The sequence below is a fragment of the Bubalus kerabau genome, chromosome 23 (genome assembly GCF_029407905.1).
Source record: "Bubalus kerabau isolate K-KA32 ecotype Philippines breed swamp buffalo chromosome 23, PCC_UOA_SB_1v2, whole genome shotgun sequence".
NCBI lineage: Eukaryota > Metazoa > Chordata > Mammalia > Artiodactyla > Bovidae > Bubalus > Bubalus kerabau.
The window spans coordinates 18320577-18338125 of NC_073646.1; the positions used below are offsets into that span (position 1 = coordinate 18320577).

A 17549-nucleotide genomic window follows, 5' to 3' on the forward strand; every position below is an offset into this window, starting at 1 on the left:
TCAGCCTGTCTTTCAGGACCCTCCACAGGTTTCCCCTCTTTCCTTCCAGCCTCATCACTCTCTGTTCTCCTTCCTGGATTATACCCTCCATTCCAGCAGATAGACCCACTTGGAGGTCCCTGTACCAGTCCCACACTTCTCTGAATATGTTCCTTCTTCTTTTTTTTTTTTTAGGAAAAAATCCTTGAGTTCTTATTCTCTGCATATTTAAGTTTTGCTTGTTTTTCCAAACTCAGGACTGTGGCTTCTCTTTCAGGCCTACTATTCCAAAACTGGAAGCAATTGAACCCAGCCCTCAGATTTCAGAGTATTTCATCTATTTCTCTTCTTGGGGAAAATTAAGACATCCTTAATTAAGACATTCTTGATCCATAAATGCACTTCATTTTTTAAATGTCTGTTTCTCCAGCATTTGAAGTTCCTTGAGGACAGATACTCTGATTTATTTTTGTATCTCTATTTAGTGCCTCGTATATTCTACCCAGAACCGTAGTCCCTGGTGAACAAGTAGTTGGCCCTCACTAAATGAGTGCGTGGTTGGACATCAGGGGAACACCTCCACTACTATGTCCTTGACCAAGACTCAGCTCCCTTCTGCCTAGAAAGGCTGTTCTCTTGGGCACATCCCTGGGGGGACACCATGAAGTGGGAGTGAGAGAAGAAGACTTCCATCCACTTTGTGAGTTTAGTCAATATAAGAAAGCAGTGGGTGGCAAATTGCACTACCTAATCCTCATTATATATTAATTATGCAATTAACAAGTAAATTGGGCTTTGGTTTATAGCATCGTGGCTCAGAACTTGTCTCTGGTCAGGGTTACCTGGTTTTGACATTTACCTCCACCTTAGCTGGCTGTACAGACTTGGGCAAGTCATTTCATCCTTCCAAGTCACCATCTTTTCCTTACATGTAAACGGAAGAATAGCACTTGCTCGTGGTGTCACTGAACCAGGTTCATCTGCCTGATGCACAGCAAGGCAAACAGTAAGATGCCAATGTTTGCAGCAGAGAAGGGGTTTCTTCACAAGGCAGTCAAGCACGGAGACGGGAGAACAAGGCTCAGATTCACCTCCCCAAAGGCAAGGGGCTTGGGATATTTATCAGTGAAGAGTATAGGGTCAGAGGTATGGGGCAGGTGACTGGAGGCAGGAAAAGGGAGATTGAATTTTGACTTCTTTGATATTCGACACAGTGTAGACATTTTGCAAATGCTGGATTTGATTTTCCATTCCATAATAATATTAATGCTAACATTGGGCACTTACTATGTGCTAGGCAGTATAAGTGCTTTCCATGCATGTCAGTCTTAATTTTCCCTAACAGGATTAAGAGTATTTACCTCCCTTTCACAAATAAGACAATGAAATTCAGAGAGTTTAAGTCCCTTGCCTAAAATCATAGCCAGTAAATCATAGAGCCAATTTTAACCCAGACAGACTACTCACTTCAGTTTAGACTCTTAATACTTTGGCCTACTAACTTTGTTAAATGGTATTTTTAATTTTAGTAAGACCATGCTGGGCTTCCCTGGTGGCTCAGTGGTAAAGAATCCACCTGCCAAGCAGGAGACTTGGGTTTGATCCCTGGGTTAGGAAGATCTACTGGAGAAGGAAATAGCAACTTACTCTAGTATTCTTGCCTGGAGAATCCTATGGACAGAGGAGCCTGGTGGGCTATGTCCATGGGGTTGCAAATGAGTCAGACACAATTTAGTGACTAAACAAGAACAAGACAAAAGACAGTGACTGTTCTCCACAGGTATATCTGAGTTATGCTTCTTCATGGGACACATGTTCAGAAAATAGAGGTGCTAGCCTGATCTGAGGGTAGAGTTTTTGGCTCTCTGACATCAAAAGGTCATTCATTGGTCACCTGTGTAGGTGCAGTTTTAAGGTCAGCTTGAACTGGACAAAAACTGACTCCAGATTTCTGAAAAACAGCTTAAGCCACTGTTATTATAGCAACTTGTACATCAGAGGTATTATCTATAGGGAGCAGTGATGGAGTCTTCTGATATATTATCTAGGCTACATGAAGCTTGGAGGGTATGCAGTCTGCAAAAATAATTAAGGCAAGCTTGATCAGCGAAAGCAGGTTCTAAGCAGAGGAGCTTTTCACAAGTAGTTCTCTTATCTGCTCAAGACAAGCTCAAGAATTTCTATTAGTCACCAGTTTCTGTTAACCCTATGGAACACAGTTTCAATGGGATATCATGCTGATGAAATGAGGTAGTGCATACAGAGTGCTTAGAGCGGTCCCAGGAATGTGGGAAGAACTCAGTAAATGTTAACTGACTGATCATTAGTATTACTGGGCTACAGGTGCTTCCCAGATAGGATGGATTATACATGTTACCTGTTACCTGAGTGGGCTTGCTTTTATTCCTTGGCTACCTGAGGCCTTATTTAGCACTTGGTCCCAGCTTCCCTCAAACATCTAATTACACAAGGACTTCAAGAAGATTTATTTTCTGGTAATTTCATAGAGATGTGGGAAGAGGGCTTTGTTGGCATCTCTTAAGCAATTCTTCTTTAATCCTCTCTAAAGCCATGTCTGTTCTCTCCAGTCACCTCCTCCCACGCAAGCCTTTCCAGACGCCTTGGATCCTGAACAATTCAGATCTGGCTGCGTGACCATGTCATGTCAGCCTGCTTGACCCACTCAGCAAAAAAAAAGTCCAGCATTCGGCTTACCCTTCCTTCCTCGAAATGCAATTAAACCGATACTTGGAGCCTTTGGCGGGTGGGGTAGTGGAAGGAAGCTTCTCACCTCTCACCCAAACAAAGACAGAATTGTAAGGTTTTCTTCATATTGCTCCGGCAGAAATGCTTAGTTGTGAGACACAGGCCTAGTGAATTCAAATCTGGGAAACCTTGATTTTGCGTCATTCTCCTGATATGCTGGTGCAGACCAGTTGCCCTGACTGAACCAGAAAAAACTGTAGTGAGCAGATCCCTATTTTAATTAACTTGAGAAGTTGCTCTGCTGAAGGGTCTATAAACAGAAAAAGCTGGTAAAACGAATGTCAGCAGTTCAGTATTGACTATCCATATTCATCCAGGTCATGGCACTATTGAATGTCAATTTCCTACCCCACCTTCCTGCAGTCTTCATCAGGAAGCTTGGTATCTCAAATAGGCAAGATGGGTGAATTGTTATTACTTTTTTCATTTCTTGATTCAAGATTTTAGAATTTCTTAATTAAATTTAATTCCCTCCCCTCTCCACCCCCATGTCACATAGTCTTTTGTGGGTTATTTTTGCAGGCTTAAAAATTACATTATTGCCATCTCAACATTTGTCAGATCCTAGTGGAGCTCCTTTTATCCAGATAGGCACAACAGATTTGCATTTTCTCCATTCAGCTGTTCCTCACATCCTGTCGTCGGGAATAGATGCTTAAACCGAATGATAACCAGCCTCCAGCCAGAATTACATAACCAGAGTATTCTTATCTGTAACCTACAATTGAACTTGCCTCCAAATGATTCTCAAACAGCAGCATAATTCATTGTTTATTAGGGCCATTCAAATTATATCTTGAAACAGCAGCTTACAAGTAATTGCTGACTTGTGTTTTGCCTTTAAAATGCTGAGTTCTAGTTATTTCTTCTTGCTTTCCTTATTTTCTGTTTTGTTCTATGATATTGTTTCAGCAGTGCCTGGAACATAGTTGTAGTTCAGTCGCTAAGTCATGTCCGACTCTTTGCGTCCCCATGGAATGAAGCATGCCAGGCTTCCCTGTCCTTCACTATCTCCTGGAGTTTGCTCAAACTCATGTCCATTGAGTCAGTGATGCCATCCAACCATCTCATTCTCTGTTGCCCCCTTCTCCTCTCCTTAGTCTTTCCCAGCATCAGGGTCTTTACCAATGACCCTTGGTAAAGCTCTTTGCATCAGGCTGAAGTATTAGAGCTTCAGGCCGAAGTATTAGAGCTTCAGCTTCAGCATCTGAGCTCTACATCAGGCTGAAGTATTAGAGCTTCAGCTTCAGCATCTGTCCTTCTGATGAATATTCAGGGTTGATTTCCTTTAGGATTGACTGGTTTGGTTCCTCACTGTCCAAGGGACTCTCAGTCTTCTTCTTCAGAACCACAGTTTGAAAGCATCAATTCTCCAGCACTCAATCTTCTTTATGGTCCAATTCTCATATCTGTACACAACTACTGGAAAAACCATAGCTTTGACTATACAGACCTTTGTCAGCAAAGTGATGTTTCTGCTTTTTAATATGCTGTCTAGGTTTGTCATAGCTTTTCTTCCAAGGAGCAAGCATCTTTTAATTTCATGGCTGCAGTCACCATCTGCAGTGATTTTGGAACCCAGAAAGGTAGGGACTCACTAAATATTTGTGAGATGAATATATGAATATGTGAGCATGCTAAGTCATTTCAGTCATGTCCAACTCTGCAACTCTTTGGACTGTAGCCCAGCAGGCTCCTCTGTCCATGGAATTCTCTGAGCAAGACTACTGGAGTGGGTTGCCATGCATTCCTCCAGGGGATCTTCCCAACCTGGAGATCAAACCCATATCTCTTAGGTCTCCCGCTTTGGCAGGAGTGTTCTTTGCCACTGCACCACTGATTGTGCAAAAGTCAGAGTTTACTTTTCAGATCGTAATTAAGTTATAGGAGCACGTAGCTGTTACGTGCAAGAGGTTGTTTACTAATTGTACCTGCTCTGTCTGGATTTGCCACCCCTGGAGGGAGGTAGACCATGGGGAGGCTGCTCTGATCTGTCCAGTGCCCTGGAGCTGGCGCTGAGTAAGGAGCAAATCCTCTAAAATTGAAGAAGCCTCATAGCCAGTAGAGAGCCAGAGTTGAAAAAGAGACTGGAATTCAGGAATAGTAGTTTCCAGCACATTGAGAGCCAGTACTTTGTGCCAGACCTTGTTCTAAGCACTTTAGCCACAGAAGTTCATTTAATCCTCCCAATAGTCTTCTGATGTGGGTGCTATTCTCGCTGTCTTACAGATGAGGGCCATGCAGCACCAGGGTTAATCAACAAACCAAGTGCACAACTAAGTGAGTGGCTGAGCCAAGATTCAAACTGAGCAGCCTGTTTCCTGGGTCTAGGAGTTTGGCCCCTGCACCACACTGCCAGCTACTCTTAACGGCTTCCAAAAGCAGAGGCCAGGTTCGAATAGGAAAGATGACTGGAGGCTCTGGAGAAGGAGACTGAGGCACTAGACAGGCCTGGGGCAGGCACCTCGTGGGGCCGAACCCTTGATTAGATTGTCGTGTGAGCACCAGGACACTTCATGGGAAACCAGGGAGAGTAAAACAGTGAAAGCGACGTGGGACGAGAAAGAGACAGCAAGAGGCAACACCCGAAGACTAGGCCACAGAGCATTTGGCCAATTGCACACATGCCTGGCACTTGTGTGTGTGTCTACATGAGTAAGGAGGTCTGTGCTACATGGTCCAGTGGTTCAGGACCTGGCCTATGGAAGCAAACAGACTCTGCCTGGGACAGAGTGTATAAGCTTGATAATTTTGACTTTGATTCATAATAACATAATAACTTTGAGTCGTATAATTCATTATATATGTCATTTAAAATTTTAATTTTTAAAAACATGTACTTATTTTTATTTGGCTGCATCAGGTCTTAACTGTGGCACTCGGAAACTTTTAGTTATGGCATGCAAACTCTTAGTTGTGGCTTGTGGTATCTAGTTTCCTGGTTGAACCCGGGCCCCCCTGCCCTGGGAGTGCAGAGTCTTAGCCAATGGACCTCTAGGAAGTCTCTACAGCATTTTAGATATTATCAGTTAGGCTGATGAATTTCATAACCAAATAGTTTGTTCGTCATTAGATGTTTAAATCTTTCAAATGTTCAGAATAAAATCCAGATTATTTAATAAGCAGATATTTCTCTATTCTTTAACTTTTGGAGAACATAGTTGGGGGGCTAAACCATAAGTTTATGATTTCCATCAATTATCTCAGCCTTAGAATTACATGAAGACCCTGCTCATTTCATGATATGAATTTAGCAAGTGAAAGAGATTTCTTTAATCCTTTCCCAGATAGTTGTTTTCAACTCTGTGTAAAAAGATCATGCTGTTGTTGTTGTTTTTGTTGTTCAGTTGTTAAGTCATGTCCCACCTGTTGTGACCCCATGCACTGCAACATGCCAGGCTCCTCTGTCCTTCACTGTCTCCCAAAGTTTGCTCAAATTCATGTCCATTGAGCTGATGATGCTATCTAACCATCTCACCCTCTGCTGCCCTCTTCTCCTTTTGCCTTCAATCTTTCCCAGCATCAGGGTCTTTTCCAGTGAGTCAGCTCTTCGCATCAGGTGGGCAAAGTATTGGAGCTTCAACATCAGTCCTTCCAATGAATATTCAGTGTTGATTTCCTTTAGAATTGATTCGTTTAAAATTAAATCATCCATACTTTGCCAAAAGGTCATTCTAAAAGTTTAAAGTCAATAAAATGTTTATGTTGTTATGATTTTGTAAAAAAATAAAGAACTGACTGGTTTGATATCCCTGCAGTCCAAGGGACTCTCAGATCCTTCTCCAGCACCACAATTGAGAAGCATCAGCTCTTTGGTGCTCATCCTTCTATATGGTCCTACTCTCACATCTGTACATGACTACTGGAAAAGCATACCTTTGACTAGAGGGACCTTTGTCAGAAAAGTGATGTCTCTGCTTTTTAATATGCTGTCTAGGTTTGTCATAACTTTCCTTCCAAGGAGCAAGCGTCTTTTAATTTCATGGCTGCAGTCACCATCTGCAGTGATTTTGGAGCCCAAGAAAATAAAATCTGTCATTGCTTCCATTGTTTCCCTACCTATTTGTGATGAAGTGATGAGACCGGATGCCATGATCTTAGTTTTTTGAATGTTGAGTTTTAAGCCAACTTTTTCACTCTCCTCCTTCATCTTCATCAAGAGGCTCTTTAGTTCCTCTTCACTTTCTGCCATTAGACTGTTATCATCTGCATATCTGAGACTGTATTTTTCCTGGCAGTCTTGATACTAACTTGTGGTTCATCCAGCCTGGCATTCCACATGATGTACTCTGCATATAAGTTAAATAAACCTGGTGACAATATATAGATCATAGAGAAAACTTAAGTGGCATCTGTACATAAAGTCAATGAGTCTTTTAGTTCTGCTATGAATTGGCTGGGTACTAGCAGTGGTTTTGGTCTTCAGTCACTCAGTCGTGTCTGACTCTTTGCGACCCCATGGACTGCAGCACACCAGCCTTCCCTGTCCTTCACTATCTCTCGGAGTTTGCTCAAACTCATGTCCATTGAGTCAGCGATGCCATCCAACCATTTCATCCTCTATATAAATGGGGCTTTACATGTTGTTAAACAACTATACTCTGTGAAAGATAATGACTGGAAATGATTAGTTTGTACAAATAGCTGGTGGAAGCATATCTGTGGGCCAACAATAGATATTGTACAGGCACGTTCTGAATTTAGATAATAGTATCCAAATCTGTTAGCCAATAAGTGAAAAATCACATGTAAGTCGGTGGAGAGAGGACACGTTTGGAGCCTTTGCTCCCCTATATTATTTTCCAGTATAGCCATGGCAAGGTTGCTCTGCAGCAGCCTTATCATATAGGCCAGTGAAGAGTGTGGGTTTTACGTTAAGAACATGGGAAATCCTCATGGGAAATCAACCTTGTTGAGGCCCCCATCCCCTTGTCATCATATTTCATGGTGCCCTCCTTACTATTCTGAAATGAAATGCTTAGTAATACTGCTTATTTATCAATTACCTGATTGATATATTATGGACAGTAAACTACCTGAAAACCCCATAGGTTTTCAATGATTTATTATTTCTGTGGGCTGACTGGGCAGTTCCTCTGTTGGTCTCACCTCAGCTCCCTCATGTGGTTGCTCTCAGGTGGTGTCAGGGCTGTCCTGGGAGGTCCAGTCTGCCCTCACTCCCCTATCTGGGGCCTCTCTGCTGGCCCTTGGCTGCAGCTTTTGAGCTGAGGCCAGACCAGCTGCTTCACAGCCTGCTGGTTTCAGGCCCGCCTTTCAAGAGGACAAAGGCTAAAACCTAAGGCCTGGGCTCTGAAACTCCAACAATATCACTTCCACTGCATTCCATTGGTCAAAACAGCTCACAAGGCCAGCAACTCACAAAGCAACTCAGAAGTGGGTGAGAAACGGACTCCATGTAGAAGTAGCAAAGTCACATTGCTAAGGGGCATGGTCCCAGGAGGCACGATCACTTAGGGGCCATTATCATCATGATCTATTCATACAATAAACTCAAACATGTATATATAGTGGTCATTTAATTATCATGGACTATAATATAAGGGAGAAATGAAAAAAATTATTTGTAATACAGGTAGTATGTATTTCCTTTTTTAAAGCTCAAATAAAACTACACTAGAAAAGGGACTTCTCTGGTGGTCTAGTGGCTAAGATTGTGCTTCCAATGCAAGGGGCCTGGGTTTGATCCCTATATCAGGGAACTAGATCCCACATGCCACAATAAAAGATCCTGCACACCATAATGCGGATCAAAGGTCTCACATGCCACAACTAAGATATGGCACAGCCAAATAAATAAGTTTGCTGTTGTTTAGTTGCTAAGTTGTGACCAACTCTTTTGCGACCCCATGGATTGTAGCCTGCCAGGTCCATGGGATGTCCCAGGCAAGAATACTCAAGTGGGTTGCCATTTTCTTCTCCAAGGGATTTTCCCCATGCAGGGATTGAACCTGGTTCTCTTGCATTGGCAGGGGGATTCTTTACCACTGAGCCATCAAAGAAACCCATACATATAAATAAAAATTAAAATAAACTACACTACCAACAAAGGTCCGTCTAGTCAAAGCTATGATTTTTCCAGTAGTCATGTATGGATGTGAGAGTTGAACTATAAAGAAAGCTGAGCGCTGAAGAATTGATGGTTTTGAGCTGTGGTGTTGGAGAAGACTCTTTTTTTTTTTTTTTTTTTAATTTTATTTTATTTTTAAACTTAACATAACTGTATTAGATTTGCCAAATATCAAAATGAATCCGCCACAGGTATACATGTGTTCCCCATCCTGAACCCTCCTCCCTCCTCCCTCCCCATTCCATCCCTCTGGGTCGTCCCAGTGCACCAGCCCCAAGCATCCAGTATCGTGCATCGAACCTGGACTGGCAACTCATTTCATACATGATATTTTACATGTTTCAATGCCATTCTCCCAAATCTTCCCACCCTCTCCCTCTCCCACAGAGTCCATAAGACTGTTCTATACATCGGTGTCTCTTTTGCTGTCTCGTACACAGGGTTATTGTTACCATCTTTCTAAATTCCATATATATGCGTTAGTATACTGTATTGGTGTTTTTCTTTCTGGCTTACTTCACTCTGGATAATAGGCTCCAGTTTCATCCACCTCATTAGAACTGATTCAAATGTATTCTTTTTAATGGCTGAATAATACTCCATTGTGTATATGTACCACAGCTTTCTTATCCATTCATCTGCTGATGGACATCTAGGTTGCTTCCATGTCCTGGCTATTATAAACAGTGCTGCGATGAACATTGGGGTACTCGTGTCTCTTTCCCTTCTGGTTTTCTCAGTGTGTATGCCCAGCAGTGGGATTGCTGGATCATAAGGCATGTCTATTTCCAGTTTTTTAAGGAATCTCCACACTGTTCTCCATAGTGGCTGTATTAGTTTGCATTCCCACCAACAGTGTAAGAGGGTTCCCTTTTCTCCACACCCTCTCCAGCATTTATTGCTTGTAGACTTTTGGATCGCAGCCATTCTGACTGGTGTGAAATGGTATCTCATAGTGGTTTTGATTTGCATTTCTCTGATAATGAGTGATGTTGAGCATCTTTTCATGTGTTTGTTAGCCATCTGTATGTCTTCTTTGGAGAAATGTCTATTTAGTTCTTTGGCCCATTTTTTGATTGGGTCATTTATTTTTCTGGAGTTGAGCTGTAGGAGTTGCTTGTGTATTCTCGAGATTAGTTGTTTGTCAGTTGCTTCATTTGCTATTATCTTCTCCCATTCTGAAGGCTGTCTTTTCACCTTGCTAATAGTTTCCTTTGATGTGCAGAAGCTTTTAAGTTTAATTAGGTCCCATTTGTTTATTTTTGCTTTTATTTCCAATATTCTGGGAGGTGGGTCATAGAGGATCCTGCTGTGATGTATGTCAGAGAGTGTTTTGCCTATGTTCTCCTCTAGGAGTTTTATAGTTTCTGGTCTTACATTTAGATCTTTAATCCATTTTGAGTTTATTTTTGTGTATGGTGTTAGAAAGTGTTCTAGTTTCATTCTTTTACAAGTGGTTGACCAGAGTTCCCAGCACCACTTGTTAAAGAGATTGTCTTTAATCCATTGTATATTCTTGCCTCCTTTGTCGAAGATAAGGTGTCCATATGTGCGTGGATTTATCTCTGGGCTTTCTATTTTGTTCCATTGATCTATATTTCTGTCTTTGTGCCAGTACCATACTGTCTTGATAACTGTGGCTTTGTAGTAGAGCCTGAAGTCAGGTAGGTTGATTCCTCCAGTTCCATTCTTCTTTCTCAAGATCGCTTTGGCTATTCGAGGTTTTTTGTTTTTCCATACAAATTGTGAAATTATTTGTTCTAGCTCTGTGAAGAATGCTGTTGGTAGCTTGATAGGGATTGCATTGAATCTATAGATTGCTTTGGGTAGTATACTCATTTTCACTACATTGATTCTTCCAATCCATGAACATGGTATATTTCTCCATCTGTTAGTGTCCTCTTTGATTTCTTTCACCAGTGTTTTATAGTTTTCTATATATAGGTCTTTAGATTCTTTAGGTAGATATATTCCTAAGTATTTTATTCTTTCCGTTGCAATGGTGAATGGAATTGTTTCCTTAATTTCTCTTTCTGTTTTCTCATTATTAGTGTATAGGAATGCAAGGGATTTCTGTGTGTTGATTTTATATCCTGCAACTTTACTATAGTCATTGATTAGTTCTAGTAATTTTCTGGTGGAGTCTTTAGGGTTTTCTATGTAGAGGATCATGTCATCTGCAAACAGTGAGAGCTTTACTTCTTCTTTTCCAATTTGTATTCCTTTTATTTCTTTTTCTGTTCTGATTGCTGTGGCCAAAACTTCCAAAACTATGTTGAATAGTAATGGTGAAAGTGGGCACCCTTGTCTTGTTCCTGACTTTAGAGGAAATGCTTTCAATTTTTCACCGTTGAGGATAATGTTTGCTGTGGGTTTGTCATATATAGCTTTGATTATGTTGAGGTATGTTCCTTCTATTCCTGCTTTCTGGAGAGTTTTGATCATAAATGGATGTTGAATTTTGTCAAAGGCTTTCTCTGCATCTATTGAGATAATCATATGGTTTTTATTTTTCAATTTGTTAATGTGGTGTATTACATTGATTGATTTGCGGATATTGAAGAATCCTTGCATCCCTGGGATAAAGCCCACTTGGTCATGGTGTATGATCTTTTTAATGTGTTGTTGGATTCTGATTGCTAGAATTTTGTTAAGGATTTTTGCATCTATGTTGATCAGTGATATTGGCCTGTAGTTTTCTTTTTTTGTGGCATCTTTGTCAGGTTTTGGTATTAGGGTGATGGTGGCCTCATAGAATGAGTTGGGAAGTTTACCATCCTCTGCAATTTTCTGGAAGAGTTTGAGCAGGATAGGTGTTAGCTCTTCTCTAAATTTTTGGTAGAATTCAGCTGTGAAGCCGTCTGGACCTGGGCTTTTGTTGAGAAGACTCTTGAGAGTCCTTTGGACTGCAAGGAGATCCAACCTAAAGGAAATCAGTCCTGAATGTTCATTGGAAGGACTGATGCTGAAGCTGAAACCCCAATGCTTTGGCCACCTGATGGGAAGAACCGACACATTGGAAAAGACCCTGAGGCTGGGAAAGATTGAAGGCGGGAAAAGAAGGGGATGACAGAGGATGAGATAGTTGGATGGCATTACTGACTCGATGGACACGAGTTTGAGTAAACTCCAGGAGTTGGTGAAGGACAGGGAAGCCTGGTGTGCTACAGTCCATGGGGTTGCAAAGAGTCTGACACAACTGAGCAACTGAACTGAACTGAACACCAGAAGATATTGTGAGATGGTTGGAGAATCACCATGAGCACAACAGCTACAGAAAGCAGAATCACGTGTGTTCTATCAGTCACTCAAGTAATGTGATGTTTTCCCTGGTGATATGATTTTCTGAAATGGTGAGAGATTCAGGTTCTGAATTTAAAAAATAAAAAGTACAATTTTCTCTTAATATACATAATTGTTGCTCTTCTGGAAAAAAAAATCAATGTTTATTATTAAAACCATGCAGAAAGTCTTGGTGTGTACATATTAAATGGAGCTAAGTTCCAGCTTCAGATCACTGTAAACAGTTTTTTACCTGATAAGCATCCAGTGAGATATCTGAAAATATTTAGGCTTCAGGAGAGTTTTTTTTTTTTTGTATGCAGGACTCGTAATCAGAGTATAGAGTATCTCTGGTTCAGAAATCTAAACTGGGTCTGCAGGACTGTGTTCCTTCTAGAGGGCCTCAGGGAGGATCTGCTTCTGTGCCTTTTTCAGCTTCTAGAGGCTGCGGCATTCCTGGGCTTGTGGCCTTCATCTATTTTCAAAGCCTGCGATAGGTATCATTCTTACATCTGCTCCCATCTTCATATCTCCTGGTCTGACTCACCCTCTCTCCTCCCTTACAAAAACTCTTGTGATTACATTGATCCCACCTGGATAAGCTCCCCATCTCAAGAGCCTTAATTTAATCACATCTGCAAAGTTCTTTTGCCGTGTAAGGCTTTGGGGGATTAGGATATGGACATCTTTGTGGGGTAATTTTTCAACCTACTGTACCCAGTGCATCAACACAGTTTATCTTAAGGGAAAATCATTCAAAGGGCTGCAGGGCCAGATAGATATTGAAACAGGCATGGAATAACAAGGCGACACCAGGGAGTGGTTGGGACTTGTGGCCAACCACAGAAGCTCACCCACTGCAGGGGTGGCTGCCCCATTTCTCATTGCCTACTGATTGTGGGCTCAGTGTGGCCATATCTCCTGAGTTTTCAATAGAAGCCCCCGGTTCAGACTTTGCCATGAACTGTCCTGATCAATTTTTAATAAAATTGTTGACAGTTTTCAAAAAGATTAGACACAGCGTGCTAAACATTAGAGCACATTTGTCAGCTGGATCTTAACAATTGGTGGTCTCTGGTTTGTACCCTTAGCTTCTCCTATGAGTTCGTGGTCTGCATTTCTTCCCTATTTACTATCACCCTGCCTTGGGCCCATCAGGACATAGTGAACCCCACCCTCTGACCAGACTACACCCTTAGGAATATAACTACTTCCCTTTAGGATGTCCCCTTTATGCCAGGCTCTGTAATGCTCAACATTTGTTTACAAGGTCTCACTGATTTTTAAGAACAGTCTTCTGCTGTGGGTGGTGTTCTTTATCATTTTATAAATGTGGAAACTGCAGACTAGAAAGAACAAAATTCACTTGCACACACAAGGTCGCTGAGCTAGTTCGAGGCATAGCCAGGATGCTAATCTGTCCTTCTGACTCTAAGGCTTAGCCCTTAACCACTCCAGGAAGTTGACTCTTGACTCAAATGATAGAGGCTCACGTACACCCTCCCCTACCCCCAGGCTGTTTGCAGTGCCCCTGGGGCTCCTGCCCTCCCACTGGACTGGACTACATCAGCTTGGTCTGGATTCAGGCCCCGAGCTTGCCTCACCTGCCCTTTGGATTTGGAATTTGTTCTTGAGATCTCTTGCTTTGAAACCCAACTCCTTTAAAGGACTCTAAGCCTTTGCCCTTTTTTAAAAAGAGAAAAGAAGGGAACGGTTATTGTGTGAACGATACTTGCTCTGTGTAGAAAAATTAGAAACTACCAACAAGAAAAGCGAACAAACAGAAACCTTGCGTCAGCCATAATTCTAGCCCTGTTAGTGTTAAATAGCTTTGTAGGCTTTTAAAAATTAATATAAACTCATACGTACATATTTAGTACATATTAATGTGGCTAATACCTGGCACATCGCAAGTGCTCAGTAAATAACTTGATATTGTCATGATTACTCTTGGGCCCTGGCGGAAGCACATGGGGAATAACAGCAGTGGGTATCGAAGTGGCTCTGATGTCAGGCTATCCACTTCCCATCTCGTATTGATCTCTGCTCTTATTGACTCTTATCTCTTAATGTTTGCTACCTACTTGCACCATAGACAACAGGTTAGTATCCAGGCTTTAAGGAATTCCTATAAATCGATAAGAAAAAAGAGAACAACAACACATTAGAACTATGAAATAGAAAAATAAACAAGGATAAGATCAGGAAGTTCACAAAAAAGGAGACCCAGAGAGCCAGCAGCAAATCGAAAGATGCTCAGTCTCACTAATGTTGAAGGAAATAAAAGTAAAAGTTCATGTCTCACTGTTGTTTAGTCTCATCTGACTCTTTGTGACCCCATGGACTGTCGCCTGCTAGGCTCCTCTGTCTATGGGATTTCCCAGGCAAGAATACTGGAGTGGGTTGCCATCTCCTCCTTCAGGAGATCTTCCTGATGCTAGGGTCTAGTAGACCGGAGTCTCCTTCATTGGCAGGTGGATTCTTTTTGCCACTGAGTTACCAGGGAAGCTCATCATGTCTCATAGATTAGCAAAAATATAAATGTTTGGCAATATTAGAAATGGATGAACCTGGAGCAGAGAGAATTTTCATGTACCAATGCATAACTGGTATCCCACGCTTCTGGAGAGAAGGCTGGCAGAACCTAATAAAACAGAGAATAAATGTACTCTTTGGCCTAGAGACTTCTCTTCTAAGGTTGTATGCTGTTACAAAAACTCTCAGTAGTTGTATACAAAGAGCTCTGAGGAAGGATATTAAATGCAGCATTGTTTGAAATATAAAGAAATGAAATTGACCTCAAGATGCTTTAACAGGATAATATATAAATAAAGAAAACTGAGTGCTGAAGAATTGATGCTTTTGAACTGTGGTGTTGGAGAAGACTTGAAGACTCAAGAAGTCCCTTGGACTCCAAGGAGATCCAGTCAATCCTAAAGGAAGTCAGTCCTGAATATTCATTGGAGGGACTGATGCTGAAGCTGAAGCTCCAATACTTTGGCTACCTGATGTGAAAAACTGACTCATTAGAAAAGACCCTGATGCTGGGAAAGCTTGAAGGCAGGAGGAGAGGGGATGAAAGAGGATGAGATGGTTGGCATCACTGAATCGATGGACATGAGTCTGAGCAAGCTCCAGGAGTTGGTGATGGACAGGAAAGCCTGGCGTGCTGCAGTCCATGGGGTCACAAAGAGTCAGACACGACTGAGCAACTGAACTGAACCATAAATAAAACTTTTTGGAACAGCTTTGTTGAAGTACAATTTACATACCATAAAATTCACTATTTCCGTAGGTGTCCATCATAGATGAATGGATAAACAAAATATTTATCCATACAATGTAATATAATTCAGTCTTAAATGAAAAGGAAATTCTGTCATATGCTACTACATGAATGAAACCTGAGGATATTATACTGAGTGAAATAGTGCAGTGTAATGCTCAGTCATGTCCAGCTCTTTTCAACCCCAAGGACTGTAGCCCACCCGGCTCCTCTGTCCCTGGAATTTTACAGGCAAGAATACTGGAATGGGTTGCCATTTCCTACTCCAGAGGATCATCCTGACCCAGGAATCAAACTCACGTCCCTTGCATCTCCTGAATTGGTGGATTCTTTACCACTGCACCATCTGCAAAGTCCTGAGTGAAGTAAGCCAGTCACAGGAAAAGACATAGTATGATTCTGCTTATATAAGACACCTAGAGTTGCAAAATGAAAGGAATTCTGGAGATTGGTTACACAATTATGTGAATATACTCAACACTAGTGAATTATACACTAAAAAATATTTTGGATGATAAATTTATGTTGTGTGTTTTACCATATGTTTAAAGAAGTCCACTCATTTTAAGTGGAGCAAATTTACAGAGCTGTGCAAACCATCACCACCGCCTAATTTTAGAACATTCTCATTGTCACAAAAAGACCTCTAAGTGATCATTTGCCATCACGTCTCATTCCTACTCCTGCCCTCAGGCAACCGCTACTCTGTTCTTTATCGCCATAGATTTACCTTTTTGGAGGTTTCATGTAAATAGAACCACACATGATCAAGTCTTTTGCATCTGTTCTATTGCACTTAGTAGTGTTTTTTAAAATTAATTAATTTATTTTAATTGGAGGCTAATTACTTTACAATATTGTAGTGGTTTTTGCCATACATTGACATGAATCCACCATGGGTGTACATGTGTTCCCCATCCTGAACCCCCCTCCCACCTCCCTCCCCAACCCATCCCTCAGGATCATCTCAGTGCACCAGCTCTGAGCACCCTGTCTCATGCATCGAACCTGGACTGGTGTTCTGTTTCACATATGGTAATATACATGTTTCAATGCTATTCAGTAGTGTTTTTTGAGGTACATTTTTGTTGTAGCAGAGAGTAGCATGTTATTCATTTTTTTGTTGTTGAATAATTTTTTATTGCATGGATTTTGTTTCGGTGTTTTTACATTTTTGGCTATTACGAATAAAGCTGCTGTGAACGTGTGCATACAAATCTTTGTGTGGACATATGTTTTCATTTCTCTTTGATAGGTACCTAGGAGTGGAGGAAACTGAGTTTTAAACCTTATCTTATTACATTTGATTGAATGTCATGACATTTAATAGGTTCAGACAGCGGATCTCAATTTCACATTTTGAATTCAGAACCTAAATAGGATATTTGGCTCCAAGTTAAGGGCTGTTTCATAATGACCTATTGTTACCAAACAGTGCCCATCTATGTGATTAATCAATAGAGACTGATGGCAATTACTGATAGTGTGCATGAGTGTGCTCATGTGTGTGCATGTGTATGCTCATGCACACATGTGCATGTGTGTGCTCAGTCATGTCTGACTCTTTGTGACCCCATGGACTATAGCCCAACAGGCTATTCTGTCCGTGGGATTTCCCAAGCAAGAATACTGGAGTGGGTTGCCATTTCTTTCTCCAGGGGATCTTCCAATCCAGCGACCAAACCCGAGTCTGTCTCCAACATTGGCAGGTGTATTCTTCACCACTGAGCCACCTAGGAAGCTCCCAATCACTGATAGAATATTTCTTAAATGCCAGACATTACTTTACATTGAGATCTCACTTAATCATCACAGTAACACTTTGAGCAGATGCTTTTATTGTTCCATTTTGTTGCTGAGGAAACTTGAGACTGAGAAGCTCATATGACTCCTAAAAGGAAGAGCCCGAATTTGAACAAGAGTTGGGCTTCGGAGCTTGGCACCCAGTTCTACTATGTCAATAAGGCTGCTGTTTCTGAAAAGACTTCCCTTTGCGACTCTTGGAATTGCTGTCAGATCCAGTTTGTAAACCATGCAAGAAAATCTTATAGCTTTATAGTCATGCTTCTTTTCTTTCTTCTTTTTAACAAAAGCAGCATTGATCTCTTCATTCTCCAAGCTTGGCTAGGAGTTGCTTTTGTTTCTAAA

The 17549-nt window shown here is 41.4% G+C and overlaps 1 protein-coding gene and 1 long non-coding RNA gene across 5 annotated transcripts in view; both read left to right on the forward strand.

Moving 5' to 3' along the window:
- Positions 1 to 17549, forward strand: part of IQCK (IQ motif containing K) — a 155824-nt gene that overhangs the window by 21361 nt on the left and 116914 nt on the right. The window lies entirely within an intron of this gene.
- LOC129637621 (uncharacterized) lies at positions 2398 to 3464 on the forward strand. Its single transcript, XR_008707551.1, has 3 exons — positions 2398 to 2474; positions 2549 to 2795; positions 3268 to 3464. It is a non-coding gene; the product is annotated as an uncharacterized LOC129637621 (long non-coding RNA).